Source organism: Egretta garzetta, unplaced genomic scaffold, assembly GCF_000687185.1.
Source record: "Egretta garzetta isolate BGI_Z169 unplaced genomic scaffold, ASM68718v1 scaffold6, whole genome shotgun sequence".
NCBI classification, from domain to species: Eukaryota; Metazoa; Chordata; class Aves; order Pelecaniformes; family Ardeidae; genus Egretta; species Egretta garzetta.
The window spans coordinates 1,671,448-1,695,320 of record NW_009260080.1 but is presented as its reverse complement, the minus strand read 5'-3'; positions in this window follow the sequence as shown (position 1 = coordinate 1,695,320).

Genomic DNA, 23,873 nt, shown 5'->3' with positions numbered 1-23,873 from the left:
CCTTTTTTCTTAATTTATTTTCCACAAATTAAAAAAAAAAAATTTGATATTTAACAAAGAATATATTAAAAAGGGTATTTCTCACAAGTTTCTCTGCAGTTGCAAAAATGCCTTTCTTTTAAAGAAACACTTCAAGTAATTTATTTCTACAATTCAGAGTATGGATGAGTAAAAAACCCAAACAATACTCCAAAGCACTCAATAACTTCCATATTTCCTTTCATAGGAAGACTGTAATTGGAACGTAAATAAATTAAATGCATGTTTGATAAGCACAACAAGAAGAGTTTAAAATTCAGTAATGTTTACGGTCTGGAGAATTGACATAAAGGAATGTTTCAAAGATTCTCATTACCAGAGCTCTTCCAGACTGGCACATCTTGCTTAGAGCAAGGAAGTGTTAAAATGAAAAAACTGCTTAGTTGTTTTTTTTTGTTGTTGTTTTTTTTTTTTAATAAAAAAAAACAAAACAAAAAAGCCCAAACAACCTTGTAAGTATAGGAAGGGCTTAGAGTGGGGGAAAAAAAGAATAGAGGTATGATCTTACCTTTTATTATAGCAATGGAAGAATCTTAAATGCAATCGCTCCATATTAAAAAGGAAGACAGTTTAATTTGAATCTTTATATTTTAATTTGTCCCTTTTATGTATGCAAGTCAAGAACTAAAAAAAAAAAAAAAAAAAAAAAAAAAAAAAAGAAATACCCCACCCAAACCCCTTTTGCTCCCCAAAATGTAAAGTCAGCATAAATTCACTGAGATTTCAAGATAAGATTCTCTCAGGCTTTGTCTAGAAAAATAAAAGGATTTTCTAAAACTTCACTGCAAAAGAGAGTGCTTTGGAATTTGTTAGCTCTCTTCATGCTAAAAGAAGGTCCTAAGTTCTACTTGGGAAGGCAAATCCCAGCTAAAGGGTATGAAAGTACAAAACTTGCTAGTCTCTTGTGTCTATTTGATTTCTCACCAAGAAATTTTTCATTCTTGCTTTTCTCAAAAAACCACCCAACCCTAATTTCATTATTTACCTCAAAAGAGGTCCACACATACAGATCTTAGTAGAGGAGGCCAACATATTCTAAATATGCATAAAATCAGGCTGAGTTTGGTATTTTGCATTTTGAAATAAAGGTTAAATATCAACTTATAGCTACAGTGCACTGTTTTAATCTAAATAACTTTCTAGTGCCATTTTCCCTTAGCCATGGGGCATATTAAAAAAATTAAAACTTTTGAAAATAAAGCCAGGAATATTTGTCTAAATATTTCTGGTGCTGACTTCCATTTCAACCCAGTTGGTGGAACATTTCCAGTAGTTCTGCAAGACCTTTTGGAAACTGGATGGAAGTTCATAGTACTCCTCAGATGAAAGAGTAATGTCACTGCATTAATGACTTTCCCCATTACCAGAGAATTTCTTCATGGACCTCGTTGCTGTGAACCTGTGCCATGACTGTGCAGACATGTTAAAACCATCCAGTCTCTTCAAAGGACAAGCATTTAACCCCGTTGGTTATCATCACCACCTTCCAGAGAACTTTGTTCTTGTTCAGATTAAAAAGGTACCATTTTAAAAGCAATACTCCCTTGTACATCAAGTGCACCAAGTAGTAAACATGTACCTGGAGAACAGTAAATGCAGTGCAGATATCTAAAACCAGGGAGAAATGAATTAAACAACTCTGAAACAAAGGAACTGTAGAAAAGAAAACACTTTGAAAAGCAAATTATAGACCAAAACAAACTGAAAGCAGAGTAAACCACAATACAGGTTTACCAAGAACTAACCTGATTGCTTTCTAATAACTGCCAGCATAAGGAGCACTTTTCACAACTCGCTCTGGCTGAGCAATGCCTCAACTCTGCCTAGCACTGGCACCGAAACTCATCTGATCAATTAGTAAAGCACATCAGCTCACTTAAATGGCACAGAACTCCTTTTCTAGAGGGTGAGGGGAAAAAAAAAAAATTAAGCTTTATGAGCATTTAGGAAACTGAGTCAGCTGGTTCTTCGGCCAGGTGTAGCAGTGCTGAAGAAAGCAGCAAGAGTTTGCAAGTACAAAAGGAAAACAAAGCAGGATGCCACCATTCCATTCCAGTAGCCACAAACCTGAGATAAACCAACTGATTTTGGGGGGACTGGGGGGGAGGAGCAGAATAGATCTAATCTTGCTGGGTTTCAATAAAACATTTGATATGCAAAATTAGTTCAAAGGAAAACTAGCACAGGAGTCAACAGGCAGATAATGAACAGGCAAGTGGGGAGACAGCAATAGCTGTAATTTAGCTCACTGGGCTGATTTCAGAAGCACAAACAGGTAGGGGAAGGAGGCACCTTTTCATCACTGCATGCACAGCTCTTCAGGCTGTTCTTACAATGGTGGTTGTTACTTTGCCCGAGGCAAGTCCCCAGGTGACAAGGGAAAATCTGCTCATGAAGGCAATTGGCAAACCAGGAAGATGTGCAGCATTTCTCTTGGCCAGGACAACGTTTCTTGTAGCTGCTATAGGATGAAAAAAAAAAAAAAAAAAAAAGAAGCAGAGTAAGTGTGCAGGGAGTCCCTGAGAGCGCCTATTTGTCTTTAAAAGCCTATGCTAAAAGAAGGGGCTGGACTAGCTTACAGTTCCTTTTCTATAATGTTATGTGTATGCACTTTGAAACATCTAGATAATCTGATTTGAGCCATTTAACTCAAGATAACTCAGCCTTAATAAACTCAGAGTACATTACTGTATCTGTTCTATTGATTTTTTTCTTTTCTTCACCTCCTATACCCTACCGTACATGTCTATTGTGCAACTTGTGATGTTTAACTCCTGTATTGCTGAAATTTTGTGGGTAGAGGGTAGAAACAGTGTCACATGAAAAAAGAAATAAAGATCAGCGAGACTGAGATGCCTGTCTCCAGTACAAGCTGTACCGTATAATCAGGTTTCTTAAGAGCAAGTCCAATACAACTGTGAACGGAGTTCTTCCACAACACTGAAGTTCGTTAGCTTATATGGTTCTTGAATGCAGAAAAAAACCCTCCTTTCCAGATCACCATCCAGGTCTAGGAAGAGACATTACGGAAGCTTTTTGCATTAGCTGTGTTGATGCTATATTTGGCACCAATAGCATCACTTCAAAGTACGCAGTCCAGTCACTCCTGAGAGCACAAACATGTGCTCAGATGAGAGTTCATCTCTATTTTGCCAGTGCTCCTCTGCACATGGAGGCCAAGGCTTTGACAAGGCCCTTTGCCTTTGTTTGTGCCAACACTATCTTATAAACACATGCATCGAACGACCCTTCTTTTGAAGAAAGTTAACTATGAATCTCCCTGCAGAGCTCAAGTGCTGAGCAGTGACACAGGAGGAGTGAAGCAATGCAGAACAGTCAGGGAAGGGAGGAGTCAGAAATAAAACTGCTCAGTGATGTCAGCACCTTAATGGAAAGCTGTCTGCAAAGCAGAAAAGCTCCTGGTTAACAGAGCCAAATGAATTCATATGCTACTTGTCTTGAAATGAATGCAGTGAACCTTATGGCAAACTAACCACTGCTAACACTCATCAGTGACATAGACAATGAGATCAAGTGCACCTTCAGCAAGTTTGCAGATGACACCAAGTGAGTGGTGCCATTGATACACCAGGAATACGGGATATCATCCAAAGAGACCTGGACAGGCTGGAGAGGTGGGCCTGTGTGGACCTCGAGGTTCAACAAGGCCAAGTGTAAGGTTGGGGTAACTCCCAGTATCAATACAGGCTGGGGGAAGAAAGGATCCAGAGCAGCCCTGCCGAGAGGGACCTGGGGGTACTGATGGATGAAGAGCTGGACACGAGCTGGCAATGTGTGCTGGCAGCCCAGAAAGCCAACTGTACTCTGGGCTGCATCAGGAGAAGTGTGGCCAGCAGGTCAAGGGAGGTGATTCTGCCCCTCTACTCTGCTCTGGTGAGACCCCACCTGGAGCCCTGCATCCAGCTCTGGAGCCCTCAGCATAAAAAGGACATGGAAGTGTTGGAGCGGGTCCAGAGGAGGGCCACAAAAATGATCTGAGGGCTGGAGCACCTCTCCTATGAGGACAGGCTGAGGGAGTTGGGCTTGTTCAGCCTGGAGCAGAGAAGGCTGCAGGGAGACCTGATTGCAGCCTTTTGGTACCTAAACGGAGCCTATAGGAAAGATGGGGACAATCTTTTTAGTAAGGCCAGCTGTGTCAGGACAAGGGGTAATGGTTTTAAACTAAACCAGGGTAGGTTTAGACTGGATCTAAGGAAGAAATTCTTTACAATGAGGGTAGTGAAACACCTGAACAAGTTGCCCAGAGAGGTGGTGGAGGCCCCATCCCATCCCTAGGATGGGACCAGGTTGGATGGGGCTCTAAGCAACCCGATCTAGTTAGTGGTGTCCTTGCTCACTGCAGGGGGGTTGGACTAGATGACCTCTAGGGGTCTCTTCCAACCCAAAACTTTCTATGACTCTATGAACACCTTATTGATGAAGCCTTTACTTTGTAGGTGGCCTCCATCAGGAAAAGAACTGTAGCACCTTGCCAAGCAGAGACCTGAAGGCAACATGGAGATAAGTATCCACATGACATATGATTACATGAACTAAAGGCTAGATCCTTAACTGGAGCAAGTCAGCAAAACTACAGCAGACTAGCCTAAAGACTTTAACCTTCTGGTTCCCAAAATAAGGGATTGCAATATGAAGCAACAGTGTTGCCACAGACCTTGAAACAAAAATTCTGTTGTGGGAATCAAGTGGAGTCATGAGTCCAACAGCACCACTGGCAAAAAAGTCAAAGGCATGGAAAAAAGGATCAGCAGGAGAAATATTTAAAAAACCTCTCTATGCATAACACCAAGTAATTTTTTTCATCAAGAACTGAGCTTCTTAAATAAGCTATGAGCTGCAACCTGTGTGGAAACAAGCTGCATATGTAGCCTGATTCAAAAGCCTCAAACCAGGCAGACACTGACCATTGGCCCAACAAAATTTGACAGGCAGTAAGAGAAAGGCTTCAGCTACAGATGATATAGGCGAACATTTTTTCAGTACTTAAAAGGCCAACACTAACGTGCACTGCTCCATATATCAGCCATCATGCTACAGCACTTTATTCTGGATTTAATTATTTTTTCTTCCAAAGTACGTAATAAACTCTAGTAAAGTAAAAAAAAATAAATTAGGAGTCTGTTTTTGCTTCTAATTGTTAAGTGGGCTAAGAAAAAAAAGTGCTCATTCATGACTAATGCTGTTGTTTCCATGTTAGTTCTAGTGGTTCAGACATCGGTCCTGTCTTTCAGTCAAGAGACAGTTACTATGCAGGATGTAGTATAATTCAGAGCTTAAGTTCCTTGTACAATCTTTTTAAAGGAGATCTCAGATTTTCATATCTGAAGGTCTATCTTTAAATGCAATAAAATCTTTTTTAGCCAGCCAAGTATCATAAATATTCAAAAGCCTCAGTTTGAACATTACACATAATTGATGTTACAGAAATCTGTTTCCACTGGCTTGACATCAGAGATTGTCAGATTGAGAAATCAAGAAGATGAGCTTCACACTTGCCAATTTGTACTGTTAATCCATGTTGCAATTTTTTCTTAACAAATCGCAGCAACACGATCCCTTCCTCCAGTCCCATCATGATCTCTACAAAGAAAGAGAAAGGCTGTTGGCCCACATCTCTACTACCTAAGAACAGGCGGCTATTGTTAAAGCTTTTTTTCCCCATTGTTTATAATCCTGTTTCTTACTTTATGGTCACCGGGCCACAAGAATGTAGAAACAGGCATACTGCCAGTTGTATATAGCAGTATATGATTGTATAATTTTCACCCCCTCCCATCAAGGAGGTGAAAATTAAGGGAAGTTAGATGTTCTTGTCTAAGGAAACTTCTTTTGGGTCAGCTTAGTGACACTCCTCATCACTGTTTCTTCTGTATTTATGATTAGTGCAGCAACAGAACATTTCTATTAAAGTAGCTAAAAACCCAGAGAAGCTGAACCATCAGTCCCTGTAATTTCCATGAGTAGCACCTGTGATACCCAGACTGCACGTGAAGACGTACACACCAAACAGTACATGTACTGGCTCATAGTCAGTGATCTGGGCTGCACAACTGACAGCTATAACCAGTTCAGAAAAAAAAAAAAAAAAAAAAAAAAAGACGGTTTCCTTCCTGCTGTTAAATAATACTTGCAGAAATGGCAGAGCCACGCAGGATCTGGTGCCCTGGTCCCCAGCCACACAGCTCACTCCACCAATGACTCCAGCTGTTTTCTTCCTCACTGTCCCCCACTAACCTCGGGGCACTGCAGTATTTCCATCACAGGCCACACCATGAAACCAGCCCTCTTGTCCCCTTTCCCAGCACAACCCAGCTCTGCTCAGCCCCTCACAGGCATACAAGGAGCTGGATGGTTTTGTCTGACCCACCTGCAGCCCAGGGAAGCAGAGAGCAGACAGAGTTGTGCTCCACCACGGCAAGGTCCAGAGTATCCCAGGGGAGATGCATTACTACCCTCCAGAATCTTCCCCTCCTGAGACCTGGGAGAAAGAGCCAGATAAAGCAGTTTAACTAAGGGACATAGGAAGTTATAATAGATTTATTTTTTAAAGATAAAAAACTTCTCTAGGAAGCATCTGTTTACTCCCTAGCAGAAGCCAAACACTATAACCTCTTGAGTCAATATCCATGCAACCACTTTTGGAATCCCCCAAACTGTGGCAGTGTTCCACACATTACAAGCACAGCTTGGTACAAGAAGTTTTGCAAATCAGTTATGTAGAGCAAGTTCTCTCTACAGAAGTGGACTATTACAGCCCAGGCAGACATGGCTGGAGAAGAGAAAGCCTGCAAAGCAAAAGACCTTCAGCAGGCTTGCCTGGTTGAGCTTGCTGCAATAGCATATCAGGACTATGGCAGGTATTTATTCACTGTGGCTTGAACTCCCCCAACTCCAGAACAATCAGAAGATGACTTGGTCACTTTGCTTCACTGCCTGATCAAGTAGTCACACTTGAAGCACCATGCTGCTAAGCAGGATGGCAAATAATTTAACACAGACAATTTCAACCACTGAGCTGAGAGACAATAAATCAGTGGGCCCTGAAAACATTATTGATTTTTTCTATACACTAAGTACAATTGATGAAAAAAGCCTAGCTATGTTTAAGTTTGTTTTAAATAATGTACTCTGTACATTATTATAAAATATTAGCTTGTAGATGTAATACATATTTGAAATACATCTTTTAAGCTTCTCCAAAACGCTCAGGACAAAGTTCTCTTGAAGCCTATAAGAAGTCAAGCTGTGTCTTCTGTACTGCCATAAACCAAATCTTTCAACATTATACGGTATAGTCCCCAAAATCACATTAAAAAAACCCCAAACAAACAAAAAACCAAATAACAAAAAAAACCCCCACAGGATCCAAAGCTGCCTACAGGAGTTCTTGTACCTACTACACCGTGCAGCAAACCCTATATACAGTACAGCAGCTGCATAAGGAAACACAGAAACATCACCCATCAGGAGCACCAGACATGAAAAATTCCTTGCTCAAATGATGGTGAAAGAGGAAGAAAAAAAAAACCAAAACAAGCACACACACACTCAAACACAAAACTTTTCCTACTGCCCATAACAGGTCTTTAGGCTGATCTCTAGCCCCAGACTACCACTACTACTTTAACCAACAATCCTTCAAATTACCTTAATTTTCACAAAAAGCTTCAGCCAGTCTGAAAAAAAATAAACAAAAAAAATCCTACCATTCACATCAAATGTGAGCAAGAATAAATTCAAAAGACACCACTCTCTCCACCTTTGCTTAGACAAGACCATCTGCAATGCCTACTCCCCCCCACCAGCCTCTAAGCTCCTTATTTTGCTGTCAGTTGTTATTTAAGTCTTTCAGCTGGGGCTTACGCCTGGCAACTGATTCTTCACACCTGCATGCTGCTTCCCACATTACCAAGAGGCCACACTATTTTTCATTGACTACTTACTCAACAAGGGTAAAAATATCGGAATATGGCCTAAAGCAAACATAGAGTAACTGAGCACTTACTCCTCATCTTGTTTACTAATGCTTATTGTGATGATTTCTGTTACATATTCATGAAATATTAGGCAGCGATAGTACACACATTGTACTATCCAGTACATAAAGACATAAAATGAAAACATCTTTACTGGAAAAAAAAGAAAAAGAAACAACAACAAAGACAGCTGAAAAATCTTTGTCCTGGTTGGCACACTATCAGTGCCAAATTTCAAAGCATCAAGAATTGCTTAAATTCCCAGCTGCTACAGCAGAAAAGCACGAGACAAGCAGAAGATTAATAAAAGTTAGAATAAAAGAACACAAAAGAGGAAATGCAAAGTCAGAATGTGGTATGTGCCAATACGAACAAAATTAGAGTAATAATTTGGATAGGTTATAGGCCAGAGATAAAAGCCTGATAAAATCCCAGAAAAATAGATTACTGAGAAAGCTATCTGAAATTAAAAAGCAACATAAATCAAAACTGGATGAATGACATTTGTACAATATTATTGGACTGAATAAATTTAGTTTTAGTTAGTAGAAAAGTGTGGTAAGAAAAAGATACAATAAAGTATTTGTACAGCCATAAACAAAACAACTGATGAGCCTGATGTGAATTTCTTCCTTTATTTGATGCATTTTATCGCTATAATGGTAACTTTTTTTATACTATTATTTAAGAAACTGTTCAGAAATTATTCCAGTTTTGATGGTAAATGTACTTATGCTACATCAATGTTGAAATTATTTGCCTAAGACAATTCAACTGAATACTGAATTAATTTAATCTAGAATTGCTTTGCATGAAGTACCAGTATACTCCCAGTCATATTTCTTAGTAGTCAGGTTTGCAAGGAGTGTGGCTTTTAAATGAATTATAGAGAATATGAATAATCAGCAAATTTGGCTCTAATAAATGTAAATATTTGCATCCCAAACCATTCAAATTTATTCATATTAAAACAGTATCACATGATGTACCAATTCAACCAATGCCAACCACACACTTCAGATTCTGAATATGAAATAACCATAACTGTTCTTCAAACCTTCAGTAGCCTATGAGTTATTTGCAAATTATTTTCAAAGAACAAATATATTAAAACTAATTGTAGAGAGCTCAGAGATAATTCAAGAACATAAAAAAGAAGCCTAATTTGTCATTATCAATTATTTTCTCCAGCTTTTTCTGTCAGCTTTAGTTAACATGAAGCAGTAATAGTAGTAGGAATGAGATTTGTAATATTATTTTCTCCCCATGCAAATCAGACCAATGTCAAAGTGCTATAGCTTTCCATTCACTTTTGATCCAGCCCTTTGATATGGTGGCAAAAGGTCAGAATAATGCTGACAGTTAATGACTTCTATGATCTAAAACTTAGACATAACTTGAGCAGTCTCTTGGTTTAGCCTAGAGAGGATAGAGATCTAAGTCACAGCCAGGGACCAGCAACTGACCACACTGGTAAGCAGCTTAACAAGCAATATCATGCTTCACTGTTAAGAAAGAGGACTGTAGTGGGAGATTTTCCTAAAATTGTCACATGAGAGACAAGATCCTGTATGTCATAGTTCATCTGTCTTGATACTTCTACACTTATCATCGATGTATGATGAGTTTTTTATTGTGATCAGTGTTTATACATATTTGCATGGAAGATGAGTACTGTGGCTATTTTTACTTTTATTAGTAATTTTTGAGGTGCTTAAAGAATTTTGGTTTCATTGCAGGTAACGGAAGACAAAATCCCAGAGGGATTTTGGGTCTTCAGGTCAGACTGGTGAGATCCAGTACAGGCTGGAGGTCACACATGCAGCCGTCTCATGGGCAAAGGGGACATCAGTGTTAGTTCCTTGTGCTCAGGTATGCAGAGGGACTGTGCTGCTGGTAACCCTTCTTCAGGTGGGCAGGCGGGGCAAGGCAGGAGGTGAGGCCACATCTGTTTTCCCCTATGCACCCATTCTGGGCTGCTGCCCTGGGCTAATCTATCTATTTATCTGTCTATCTGCAAATATATAGTTAACAAAAAGGAGGTAGGTGGATAATGGTTATGACCATGAAACAGCTTCAGCATTACGTTATCGTGCGGTTCTTCCTTGACAGCATTTCTCAATACAACAGTATTTGTGGTGCTAAGGAACAGATCACTGTGAACATTTACCCTTCTAGGGGAAGGGTAATGGGTACAAAACTGAAGACAACTGCCTATCAAGCTGATGAATATAACAGAAGGAGTTAAAGTACAGAAGCTCTGACTATATGAGTATTTTTGCTTTTACAGGAAGCATTTTCATCAACTAGCTATTAATGTTTAAATACAGTAATCGGGAAAAAAAAATCCCTTTTCAATGATCTCCATTCATCCGGCTTTTTTCTTCATGAAATAGTTCTTTTGGAATCTCATTAAGTCACATGAACAATGGCAGCAAGTTGTTATGGCAACTGGAAATTCAAAAGTAAATTAATTTTGCCACAAGGTGTTATTAAGGCCAGGTAATGATGGCCTTGAATAATAATAGTTCCTTATTGTTTGAAGAGGATATTCTATCTCAGACTTTAACACTGGGCTTTGCTTAAGCCAACACTTTTTTTATTAATACATCAACAATCTTTAGAACAAATGGACAAGCAATTATTTCAGTTTTGCTATAATTTCTTAAATTGGACTTTCTAGAAAGCAGCATCATCTTCTAATAAAATCAATTCTACACTTGAGGCTTAAGTAGTTTGTTGTGTGCTTAGTAAAAGCAGACAAGATCAGTTTTTCCAAACTCTCATAAATCTAGAGCAACCCTGCTGAATAACACTGTTAGTATAAATGTATGAGAAAACAAACAAACAAACAAACAAACAAGCTTTTAATATTTAAAGGAGGAGTTTATCCTGTAGCGTAAAAGAGCTGCCCAGTCCTTGATCTATTCTGGAGTGATGTCTGCTGTATCTATCTACTGACACCGGACTTGCACCTCCCTTTACTTCGGCAGTGTAATACTTTCTCCAAACAATACTCACTTAGGAACTACTGGAATAAAATGAGGACAGGATTGTAATCACAGTTAATAATGCACTTAATAAAACAGGCCTTTTGTAAATTTTAATTTTGTAGGACATTGGAGCCTGCCAAGAGACAGTAAGTGACAGTTCTGACTGTAGCATTTCTATCCCAGTGGACATGCCACCAGAGAGGCTGCAGCTTGCCTCTCGGATCCAGGCTGATGTCTCAGTTCTGCAGCATGGTCTCACAAATGTTCTCCCTGGCAAAATGAAGGTGAGGTTTCACACTGCCCAGCAATCCCGGTTTGATGCACTCATGCTCCCTGCCCCTTATTTCTGCCATTTTGTAATGACAGAGCATGCCAGCAGTGGGATCATGAAACTGATCCTGTGAAATTTAAAAAAAATATATACAATGCATATATATACATATACTTTTTGACATTTTTTAAGAAGTGGGTCTACTATTTTTATTAGTCTGCTGTGTAATAGTTATGGAGGTATTACAGAAAGAACTGACCTGCCCCCAAAGGCCAGAGAAACATCTTGAGAGCCTTGTCACTCTGTCAATAAATAAGAGAAGCAGGCACCTCCAAACAGCAATTATAAATACTACATTATACAACTGACACTTCAATCAAGTGCTCCAAATCATCTCTTAAAAGTGCCAATTTCCTTTCAATAAACATACAAAGGCATTGCCAAAACTTCCAGAGAGCAAATCTCACTTTGTCCTCTCTGCTTATCAATTCCTCTTTGAAGTGTATAGCACTCCTGGGAGTGTTACAGGGACAAATATTTTAGGCACTGTGAGTTGCTGAGATATGGTGACAGGGGAGAGAAAGTGCTGTGAAGTATGTCTACACTGACATTTGGGATTAGGCCTGAAGATCTCCCTGAGCCCATCTATGTGAATGACCAGCCTTGGCTCCACAGACCGACCAAGATCTTCCAGACACAGGAATCCACATTCAGGTGGGGAATGTTTTTTCCATCCTACTTTGCAAATGGCTGAGGTAGACAATGGAGAGAAATGGTCCAAAATGGTGAAGAAACAGGTTTTCACTTAATTAAGAAAAAGGATGGCATTGTGCTTTCTACACCCAGGAATACTCTGAAATGGGTTCCTGCTAGCTTCTTCAGATGTACTGTGCATAAGTTTGGCCTCTCAGGTTTTAATTCTTTTCCTTCCCCACAGACTGAATAATTTAGCTTCTGGGTTTTTTTACTTTTCTTTTTGTCTTCTTCTGAAACATTGGAAACTAACCACAGCTGGAAACAAGCTGTAGGTTCATGTCCTGGTGCTCCTATCAGATCCCCTCAGATCTTGAGATTAAAGCAATCACCACTTTGAGTGGAAGGAAAGAATGTCTCCCTGAGGTCAGATAGGTGGGGACTGCTGCTTTTGTCTTTTGGTCTCCTTTGTAGCAGGTATATGACTTCCCTGCTAGCATCACCTGGAAGGTTTCTTTAATAAAACATTTACTGGTAAGGCTCTTAATCCTGCCTCTTCTACTTCTGTGGCAAATTATAGTTTTGGATTTTAGTCTTTTACTTCAGGGCTAATGTTTCTTATAGGCTGCTGGTGAATATTTTGAAGCCTATGATGTTGGTGCTGTGTCATGTAGAAGAGGATCCTTCTAAAGTAAACATTTACTGAAGTTATTTCTCCCCATTCCAGGGAAGTGGTTTCAGAGACCTGCAAGGGTTTATGCAGTCCAATGCTTATATGTCCCAGCAGGTGACAGAAAAATATCTAATATCGTTCCAGGTTAGTATTTTATCATTGGAAATGGTTATGAATTGTTATTTTCTACTAAGGTGTTAACATAGATGCTCTGAATATTTTTGATGGGGACTTCAACTTTGAGGGGCCCAGCTTAATTTCAAGGTTTAGACACTTATTCTGAATTGCTAGAAACTGAAGCTGGAAATAGCTGAAATGTAATACATTGACATAAAGAAACTGTTAACTTCATGCTGATGTAGGAAATAAGTCTGCATAAATGATTGGCTTGATATTTAATTTCATTTCAATCAATGAACGTTCAGTAATGAAGCTTATGCACTTGAGAAGGAAGCCTAACATAAGGTAACCAGATTGTTGCAATAGAAATTACTCCAGGTCTGGTCCAACTCTAGTTAAATTCAGTGGAAACTTTCCAAATGGGAGCTGGATGACACTGCAATAGTATAAATCTAGACTGTAGTCAATGGACTTACTTTGGGTTCACACAGTTAAAAGCGACACTAGAATTTTGTCCCCAGTGTTTAACAGCCACAGTAGAAGGAAGGCACTGACGTTTCATCTTAGGTGGAGTCTTCCTCCATAACAGTGATTCACAGATATCCCTTAGTCACTGAGGGGCCTCATCGTTGGAGCAAGCACACTTCCCTCAGCGCTTGCTCAGGCAGTCAGCGTGGCGGTGACTAACTTCCTTTGTGAGCCTGCGTCCCACTGCTGTCAGCAGGGAACTGTGGAAAAGCAGCAACATTACAGAAGTTAACTTTTGTACAGATAACGAGTAATAAATGCAAAAGACTGAATTCCACAGAAAGCAGTCACTTGGGGAAGCTCTGGCCAGTCCCACTTTACTGTTGCAAGAGCAATCTATAAAAGAAAAAAACAAAACCCCACAATAAAACCATATGGGAGAAAATTTATTACATGTTTTAAGCAGGAAGTAATAAAGTAAATAACATAAATACAGCAGATAAGCAAAGAACAATCTCAGGCTAACCTTGGCACTTTAGTAAATCCCATTAGACAACTATTTTCACCTTTAAGTAACTGAGTGTTTTAAAAGCCTGGCCCTCAACCCGCTCAAGGTTTATTGAAAGTGAATGGGACTTGGGCTTTTAGATTACTCAGGATTTCTCAGAAATTCCACCCGTCATGCTTACCTTTGGAAAAGGTTTAAAGTTTTGCATGGAGTCCTATAAATCAAAGAAAACTCAGAGTAACTAATGCAGAACTTCAGGACACAGCCAGAGAAATTGTATTAGGTGTCCCCAAAGGAAGAGACTTAGAGGAAAAGCTTAATGTATAAATGCTCTCAAAAACCTCTTAAGACATATATTTAACTGTGATGTTGCAATTAAACTCATGAAATTTAGCTTTATGCTTGTGAACAGCATGTTCAGCACTCAAGCACGAGAGGAGAAAGGCAAGTCAGTGCACTGTTTTGATTTCCTCTGGCATTCTTGAAAGTAAGCTCTTTCAGACCCAGCTTCATCCTTCCTAACTCCAGAAACTTAATGGGCTGCCTACATATGCAATCTTGTCTCTATAGTTTCCCCTTAACATTAACAGAGAGAGAGTTAATTGCACTTCTCCATCTTTTCCATTTGTTATACAAGCAAATGGCTCTATAGCGTAGCTGCCCTATGCTCTTGTGATAGGTTCCATAAATAAGTACCTACTGGTATGCTGGATTAATTCATACTGAAGTTAAATATAGAAGGAAATATATTATTATATCATAAGAACTACCATATGGAAGTTATCATTCTAGGAATTTCACTTTATTTCATTTATTTGACATAGCAAATATTCTACTTTGCTCATACACTTAATAGTTTACTAGAAGACCTAAAAATCTCTCTTTTAGTGGAGTGGAAAAATTCATAAATTTGGAAGTCCCACTGTAAGACTCAGCATAAAGGACTTTGTAAGTAACATAGACATATTCATATACACGTTTGAAGTAAAATGCACTACAACAATGAATTTCAAATTTTTAATTTAACAGGCATTAATATAAACGTATCTACTAATAGTTAATATGTACTATTAACTTACTCTTAACTTGTTTAGCTACTGAAATATTTTCCTCTGGGTTGCATGTAATTGCCTCTTTAAGACAGTATTATCCAACACTTTTTATACACTACCTGCTCAATACTGATGTTGAAATTTCTGTCAGTTTTCATTAAAACACCTGAATATGGCCTTGCACGTGGTTTTCTGTCGGGATATTACTTTCAGTCATCTTTGCTTTCCATGCCTGGGTGGTTTATGTTCCTTCGGCGTTGTACTGATCAAGTGTCTGTGAGACTCATACTTTGCCCATTTCTATCAGTTCCTGTCTTATGTTCATAAATGTGGTATGTATGCCAAAGATTATAAGCTACAAAGAGGATTTCTTTATTCAGGACATGCACATCTGCTCCCACATGACATTTTCAGAGAAAAGAATTTGAACCTGAGACAGTCTCTGGGCTATAACGTATTGGTCATAGGAGGTCTTAGCATCTGCATGCCACTCTTGTTTATTCCACATACATACTCTTTCTAAACAGACAATTTATTAGAATTAGACTTTAAGAAATTTAGATGTAGGAAAACTTCTTGGGTACTATAAAGCTCAGATTGCAGGAGCAAAAATCATAAGGCTGTCTTAGATGCCAGGCATTTATTATACACCACATACAGGGATGTCGAGATCTTCTATAGGGGTTCACAGCTGCTAACACACTGAGTGCTAGGACACTTCAGCCAGCCTGCTGGAAGTCCTGAAAAAAGAATGTATTTCAGAAAATATTTCCTGCTTGGACCTAGTGCTTATCTGATAGTTGTAGCTGGCTGTCTTTAAGACACTTGGATTCAGTGCAATGGCATTTCTCTTAATACTCCACTGAAGTGTGGCTTAAGTTGCATAAGCTGCAGGAACACTTGCCCAAAAATGCAACTCCCCCAGTTGAGTCCCTAAATGAAGGGATTAAATGAACATGCACCATCCTTTTTGAGGGGCTGGGAGGAGGTCAGGCAGAAAGGAGTTTGACTTTACCTTGGCAGCTGATGTCCTCAGGATATTTTTGGAAGCTCACACTCCTTGGATGTGCACCACAGTTTTTCCTCAGCACCACAAACATCAACACCAAGAGATTTCCTACACTTCTATGTTCAAAATTCTTGATTTCCCCCTAGAGGGCACTTCAGGATATATCTGAACTATAGTTTCTGTAATGACTGCAGCTCATTTAGACCTCTCCAAATGGCTTCAAATTTGCTGGCTCAGATAATGGTGAGAGTGGAGGTACAGCAGCAGTGGGTAACTGTGTGTGGGTTGTAAAAACGATCCAGGGCAAAAGACAGATAATAAGGAAGTTAGTCCAGTCTAAACAAAGATTTATCAGTACTTGACCCACTAGTGCAAAGGACAGGTTCCAGCAGGGCTGTCCACAGCTGAGATCTATCTAACTTGCATGTGGTTCAGGACATCTCCTGATATTCCAGGTGTTACACCTGCAGATATGCCTAACCTGACATTCTTGTCAGGAGGACAGTAAGATCCCCTGTACCTCTTACAAAGCTTAGATAATAAGATTGTGAAGTTAAGTAGATAAAAAGAAAATTTGGGAGAAAATAATTAAAAACAGGAAGCAGAACACCAGGGGACCAGAAGGATGACAATTATAAATATATGCAGATGTGGCCAGGGGGACAGCACTTCAGAGAGGGAGAGATATCACACTCATTTGGTAAAACTGCAGAACAAAGAATATAGGACCTGCTACATTAACTGAAATAACAGAAGCCCCAGTTTGCTTATCTGGAGAAAACTGAAAAGTTCTTGACAGGACTAAGAAAAAAGAAGATATGAATAGAAATAGCTTTTTTACTTTCTTCTCAAATTTTCATCTAATTGCTATAATTTACATGGGAATGATATCCACACTTTATATATAAAATGACAGCAGAAATTATATCATTTTACCAAAACGTACCACTCATATCCATTGAGCACTATACAACACACAATGTAAATGGGAGGTGGGGACACTACCCTGCCAAAGACACTTCAGACCACTTCCTCAACCTGGAAAAGATATACTAAATGGCAACTAATTTACATTAGCTGAAGAGTCAGCCCTTTGAAGGGGAAGAGAACAACAAGGTAATTAATAGCCCCAGCTGTAGGTTCTATGTATTAGTTGATGATACCTTTCACACCACAAGAATTTTTCAGTTTGGGTGTTCTCATACCAGCACTCTTTAATTAATTAGAAAATGGAGAGATGGAATCTTCTGGTTTGTTATCAGCTAAATTAATTCAGAAACTCATTTGTTTTGTTTTGGCTTTTTTTTTTTTTTTTTCCTGAGGTCCCCCTCTTGTAAAATGTGTTTCTAGGACTGGTGGAAACTACAGGTGGAGTTTTCAATGCTCTGTGTGCTGCAGAATATTTCTAATACTGTGCTGGTTTTGGCTGGTGTAGAGTTAGTTTTCTTCATAGTAGCTTGTATGGGGCTATATTTTGGATTTGTGCTGAAAATAGTGTGATAATACAGGGATGTTTTCACTATTGCTGAGCAGGGCTTATACAGAATCAAGGCCTTTTCTGCTTCTCATCCTACCCCACCAGTGAGGAGGCTGAGGGTGTACAAGAACCTGGGAGGGGACACAGCTGGGACAGCTGACCCCAAGTGACCAAGGGGGGGATATTCCATACCATGTGATGTCATGCTCAGCATATAAAGCTGGGGGAACACTTAGAGTGATGGTGTTTGTTTTCCCAAGTCATTGTTATGTGTGCTGGAGCCCTGCTTTCCTGGAGATGGCTGAACACCTGCCTGCCCATGGGAAGCAGGGAATTAATTCCTTGCTTTGCTTTGCTTGTGTGCATGGCTTTTGCTTTCCCTATTAAACTGTCTTTATCTCAACCCATGAGTTTTCTCACTTTTACTCCTCTGATTCTCTCCCCCATCCCACTGAAGGGGACTGAGCGAGTGGCTGTGTGGGGCTGAGCTGCCAGTTGGGGTTAAATCATGACTAATATACACCAGAAAACAAACTTGTAGAATATGCAAGGTCATATGTGTTAGTACTTCAATATGTTTAAGCATTTTCAGTTGCTAAATAATTACCTACCTTGGATGAATCTGTGGATTATTGGAAGTTGTTGCTTGATTGGATAATTGACTATTATCATTTAATTTTAATGTAGTCACACTGGAAGCAATCAAATACACTTCAGGTAGGGGGGTGGAAAGAAGGCAGGAAAAGAATAAGAAAAAAAAAAAAACAAAACCACCATAAACTGTTTAGTCTTAATATTCTGCACAAGACTACTGCCTATGGGAGCTAAAAATAGTATATGTTCATATTATTAAGAATTGTGTCATAATGTCTTGGCACCAAAGACCATACTTAACCTTGCCTGGACAACTTTAGCTTGTTGTTTCTTGACTTTGGAGTGTCTTATTTTTATATATGCATAGGACTGATGTGAATGTGGAAGGTTAAAGGTACTACCATCTCCATGTCTGTTCTGTCCAATGAAATAAATAAAAAACAATACAATGCAGTTACGTCTTTCCCCTATGTGCCAGGCTTTTGAGAGTCCTGTAAGGCAGTGTGTGGTATAACATATCCATGGAAAAACTCAGTCCTTGGGGGTGTTGCCTTAACTGGTTAGCAGGAATAGAGAGGAAGAGTAAACAAAGACCTTCCACTCCCTGCTTTATTACTTAACAATAACTAGTCACTTGTGTTCAAAACACTTTGTAAGGAAGTTTTCCTAGGTAATGGAAATGTCTTATCCTCTGTTTGCCACTGGGAAAATTATGATGAAGAAAATGAGGGGACTGGCTCAGGTAACTGAGTAAGCCAGTAGAACAAGCAGAAATTAAAACTAAACCCCAGTATAGTCCTCTATTCACAAAGCCATATTTGCTTATCTAAATATTTGTATATACATTTAAATAACCAGGATATCTTTTCTTTTCTTTCTAGTGTAAATTGTGGTTTATTCTGTGTTTTTATTTGTTTAAATAAACAAATTTCTTTGTATCCTAAGAAATAGCTGAAATACCAGGTTGGGGTCAGTTTAATATTAAAATATATCTAATATTGTGCTGATCAGTCTTTGCATCCATATGTATATGAGTATCAATCGTGCCAAAAATTTCCTTTCTTCTTTTCATATTAGGTTTTTGAAACAATGTTTGTGCTTTATGATATGCATAACATGTTGCAATAATTTAGCTTAATGTTAATAAAGATAAAGACTTTATATATAGGTAGACACGTACATATAACAAATAAGACATATTTTACCATTACCATTCAAACCCTTGGATCTTGATGTGAGTGTTCCTTTCCTTATTACAGTTTCCCCCTTCAAAAAAGATATCCTTAAATGCATCTTTTAACAAGATGGAATAAGGAACTTGTAAAAGTAAGGAAGACAAATGGTATTCAGAATAAAGCTCTATTATATGCAGATGGTGTACTTCTGTTGATAAAAGGCCTTGAAGAATCTATGACACTATCAGTTGGTCAAAGAATTCAGTTGCATTTTACAATTATATATTAACCATCTCTAATCAAAATTGTTTCCTTTCTAATTTTCTTTTTGTTACCTGTCTTAGCTGAGAAAAGGGAATGTCAGCTAAAAAAATACATGATGTCATGAAAATAAAATTAAAGTTAACTTGATAGTTTAAAATTAATGCAACATGATGATAAAAATACAGAAACACCTGAAGGAATGTTTTTAACTTTTTTGAAAGAGTAACCTGTGTCTGACAAATAACTGAGTTGGGGTTTTTTTTGGCCAGGATGTTATTAATTCATTGCAGTGTGTGAATAAGAATTAAACAAGAACTATAAGAATTAAACAAGAACTGTAAAAAAGAATTCAAAACCTCAGTGGCCAATGCTGAGTTTATTTAAGCATTAGTACAGTAGGTATTGCCCACAGGAGCCAGAAACATGGCTCAATAGGAGTAGAATTTTAGAGTTAATGCAGGCACAAAAAGATTATAAACTGATCACAACAATGGAATGAAGACTGATATATTAAGAAACAGAAAAGAGGTAAAAGTATCTTTCTGTGTTGCAAACAGTAGTTTTGTGCTGAGATCAGTTAGGCTGAGTTTGCAGTTCTATTGTATTTTCTAATCTATTATTTATTTGGGATTCATTTTGCAGTGTTCAGTTCCTCTACCCCTTGGGGTTCCCCCATCTAAATTAGATCTGTGTGACATGTCATCTGTTTAAAGCCTCCACTGCAACATGGAAATAACTTTTTTTTATTTCCCATGACAGAAATTAAAATAATTCCCATTTAAGGGAAGTGAAATTAATGTCCCTTCCAGGCCTCTTCATAACGATATAAGAAAACAGACCTTTTCAAATATTTCAGAACTGTACAAGATTTGTATGTGAATTCACTATTCAGAATCCCCCAACCCTAACTAGTTCAGCTATGACTCTTACTCAAACCTCTATTAAGTGTAAGGCTGGGAGATAGCTGAAATAACTTCTTAGTCCAACTTCCTGACTGGCATGGTAACTTGAACGTTGCCCAAGAATTTCATCATTGAGTAAGGTTTTGTGGAGCTAAAAATTAAGATGAGCAACAATCTTATTTACTCTGAGACATGTACACCCATTCAGAGGTCCAAAGTGTGCACTTGTTGCATTTTTACTTAAGGCTTAAAGAGATTTAATGAATGTTTGCATAGATCCCACCTTGATATTTTGCATAGTATGAGGAAAAGCACACCCAACACTGTCCTATGGGAAACACTGAAGAACAATGGACTGGAAAAAAAGAAGTAAATTCCTAATATCACTAGAGGAAGTTATTCTTTCTTACAGACTATAGTCCTGGTAGGGGTGATGTTCCTTCTTAACAAGGTCATCACTGTGATTTGAATATTTCCGGTGGCTGTTTCAATAATACAGAAAGAGGGAAACAACTGTAGCTATTGAGGGCAAACTAATGAGAACGCTAATGAACATATTAAAGAATTTTCAAAAGATGTGCCTAGGACTTGATTTGACGAGGCCAGGACAGTTATGAAGGAGGATATATGTTGACATTTGTAAGCAATCTCCTTTGGCTGCTGAGTTGAATGCTTGACACAGGTAGAAGACCAGATTAAGAGTCCCTCAAGGCTGAGCACTTAGAGCCCCCCATGCGTGCTCTTTCTCACTCTCTGTCACACTCACATTTGTTCTTTTCCTCTCAGCAGGACAGGGGATGCCATGTAGCTGACTGAAAATAAGAATAATATCCTCTAATGGCAGGGGATGCTGCCGTAACCATTAATACCTTACAATACTCCGTTAGGTTTTCCTCGTCTTTTTGCATTTAGTGAAGTCTGTAGGACTGTTTGTTTTCACTGTATGTCCCTAACGGCTGTGCTCCACCTCCACCAAGGCATGATGGAGTGACCCCATAGCTGTTTCATGGCTCAGGCTGATGTCTCCTCTCCGGGAAGTCATTGCCTGATCCTGCCACCACACCATCATGGGACTCCGAACTCTTCAGATCATATAAAACAAGCAGTCCTGCCTACAAGGGAGGCGAAAGATTTTGTGCAGGCTATTTTTTTTCCGTTTTATTTTTGTTAATGAATATTTTCACACTTGATAGACTAAGGCCTTGATCCTGAAAGGTGCTGAACAGCCTGGCTGTGTGCCAGTAGAGCATGTGCCATGCTTGAAACAGGAGAGAAATCTCCCACCTCTTCCTGCAAAGCGGCTGACCCGAATGGAAATGAAGGTCGCACAGCACCTAGCATGATCAGGCTGGAAATACTGAAAGGTTGACTGAAAAGTAAACGAAACGGTGACTTTCTGACAGTGGATGTGTGAGCAGAGTACAGAGAGCTGAAGGTTTAGGCCTATTCAGTGTATGTCACTCACATGTTGCAGCACGTACATGTGTCTGTCTTGCAAAAATTGAAACAAGCCACTGCCAAGAACAACAGCAAGATAATTTCCAAGAGGAAAACATTCCCTAAGCAAAGATTAAATATTGTTATTTATGTAATATGTATGAATAAGAAGCAAATCATACTCCCATGTGATCTTTGGCAATAGTTTGTTAATTATTAACATACATGCACACATACACATTTTCCCAAGTTGGTGTTCTTTCCTTTCCCTCTAATAATTTTTCACCTTTTTCTATGCCATTTTGCTACTTGCAAACAGGGTATTACTGCCCCCAGCATATGCCTGGGGAGATCTTTATGTTTTCCTATTATTCTGGTTATGTGTTGGAGCCAAAAGTATTTGTTGTTTTGAAGAGGAAACCCACACATTTGAAGAGATGTGCATTACTGTTGCAGGAAAATTGCAATCACGGTAACAGTACCTCCCTCCTCAGCCTGTGTTTTTCTTGTGCCATGTGTGCATGCCATTGACCCCTGCTACTGATGCCCACCATCCCCTCTGTTTCCCATAGCTGTACCTGCCCCCCAGGGTCTCTCAGGAGCGCACCATGTCATGGGGTCCATAAGCAAAGAACCCTCTTAGCTGCACGTTTCTAGACACAGTTTAACTCCCCCTTCCCAGCCATGCAGCGTGATATGCTGTGTCCCCATCTCACTCCCTGGAAGACAAAACAGCTGCAGGATCTGCCTGAGGGGTTCCCCAGTTACACTGGCCTGGGCAAGGTTTGTCCGCTCAGGAGTGCTGATGTCACCTGTCAGCTCGGGGCTTTCAAAAGCAGCAATACTTCTGCTCCCTTCCACCTCTGCCCTTCTCCTTCTCCCAGATTTCTTTCCAGTTCTGTACCAGCCCTGGAGGTTTTCTGATCCCCTGCTGAGATAATTCAGCTCACTATCCCTGCAAACAACTGCTTCCATTTTTTGCAGCTCCAGCTGCCTCCCAGTGCAGCGATGGGAACCCATTCCCCTCTGGGTCAGACAGGCACCAGTGCTGGGGTGCAAAGGGGCAGAGATCCTGCAGCAGAGAGCGGGGGCACAGGGTGACCTGAGAAAGAGGCATCGGCGCTGCCCCCATTCAGCAGCAGTGAGCTGCTGTGTTTGCCACCCTGTCCCATCTGGCCTAGATGCGCATACCACACACCACCCTGTGGGATCTGCTTCTCATTCAGGGTGTCCAGAGCTTAGATAAAAATTCCAAATGAGGTTGCACTTTGGATTTAAACATAAAGATGGAAGACCGTGTCCCCTTAGTGGCTGTGGAAGGGGCCTTCTTTGTTTTATATTGCTCTTCTTATACTAATTGGAGAAAAATCTGGGTGCCTTCCAGAAGAGTAATAAGCAACGGAACTAATATCTGTCATGTTCTCATCCTCTCCACAGGGAGAAATCTGCGTGCGAGGGAATGGTCTGTCTGAATTTTTAAAAACTATTTATACATGAACTCATATCCAAGCATACAGAATGTATTTATTTTTCTCTTAAGGGAGGCAAGGTCAAAAAGAAGCTCGGAATAATTACAATGCAAAGAGGTGACTCTGACAATGATCCTGCATGTGCCTCTGAAAGTTTTTCTACTGCCTTGGGATAGTTATCCTGGAGCATCTTTCACTGAAGCTGTGGGAAAGAACATTTGCTGGCAAAAAAACTCATTTGGAAGTCACCAGAAAATCCAGTCTGCATGTACTGCATGGCTGCTGTGCCAGCTGCAACTACTTCACCTCTTTAAATAGTTCTGTTAGTGAAAAGTTGATTTTTACAAGCATAGGCCTTCCATGCTATTATTAGGACTACCAGACATCCCACATAATAGGGGATTTCCTACATTGTGGTTGGAAGACCCATATATATCCATAATTTAGGATACCGCTTTACTTGTATTTTTGGCAGATCCAAGCAGTGATACATAAGAGCAACCCAGGTCACTGCTGTGGGGCTGACTGTGGGCATGAGAGTTGGGCCTTGTCCCCAGCAGCAGAATGATGTTAACGGCGAGCAGCATCATCTTGCTGGTCCACCCCCTTTCTCCCAGCACCACTGGTCTCCAGGCCAGGTTCCCCCAGCCCTGATTCTATCCAGCTGTGCAAGCTTTCATTCTCCTCCAATTTCTCATCCCAGGGCTGTAATGGTGTCTCAGAAGGTTCCTG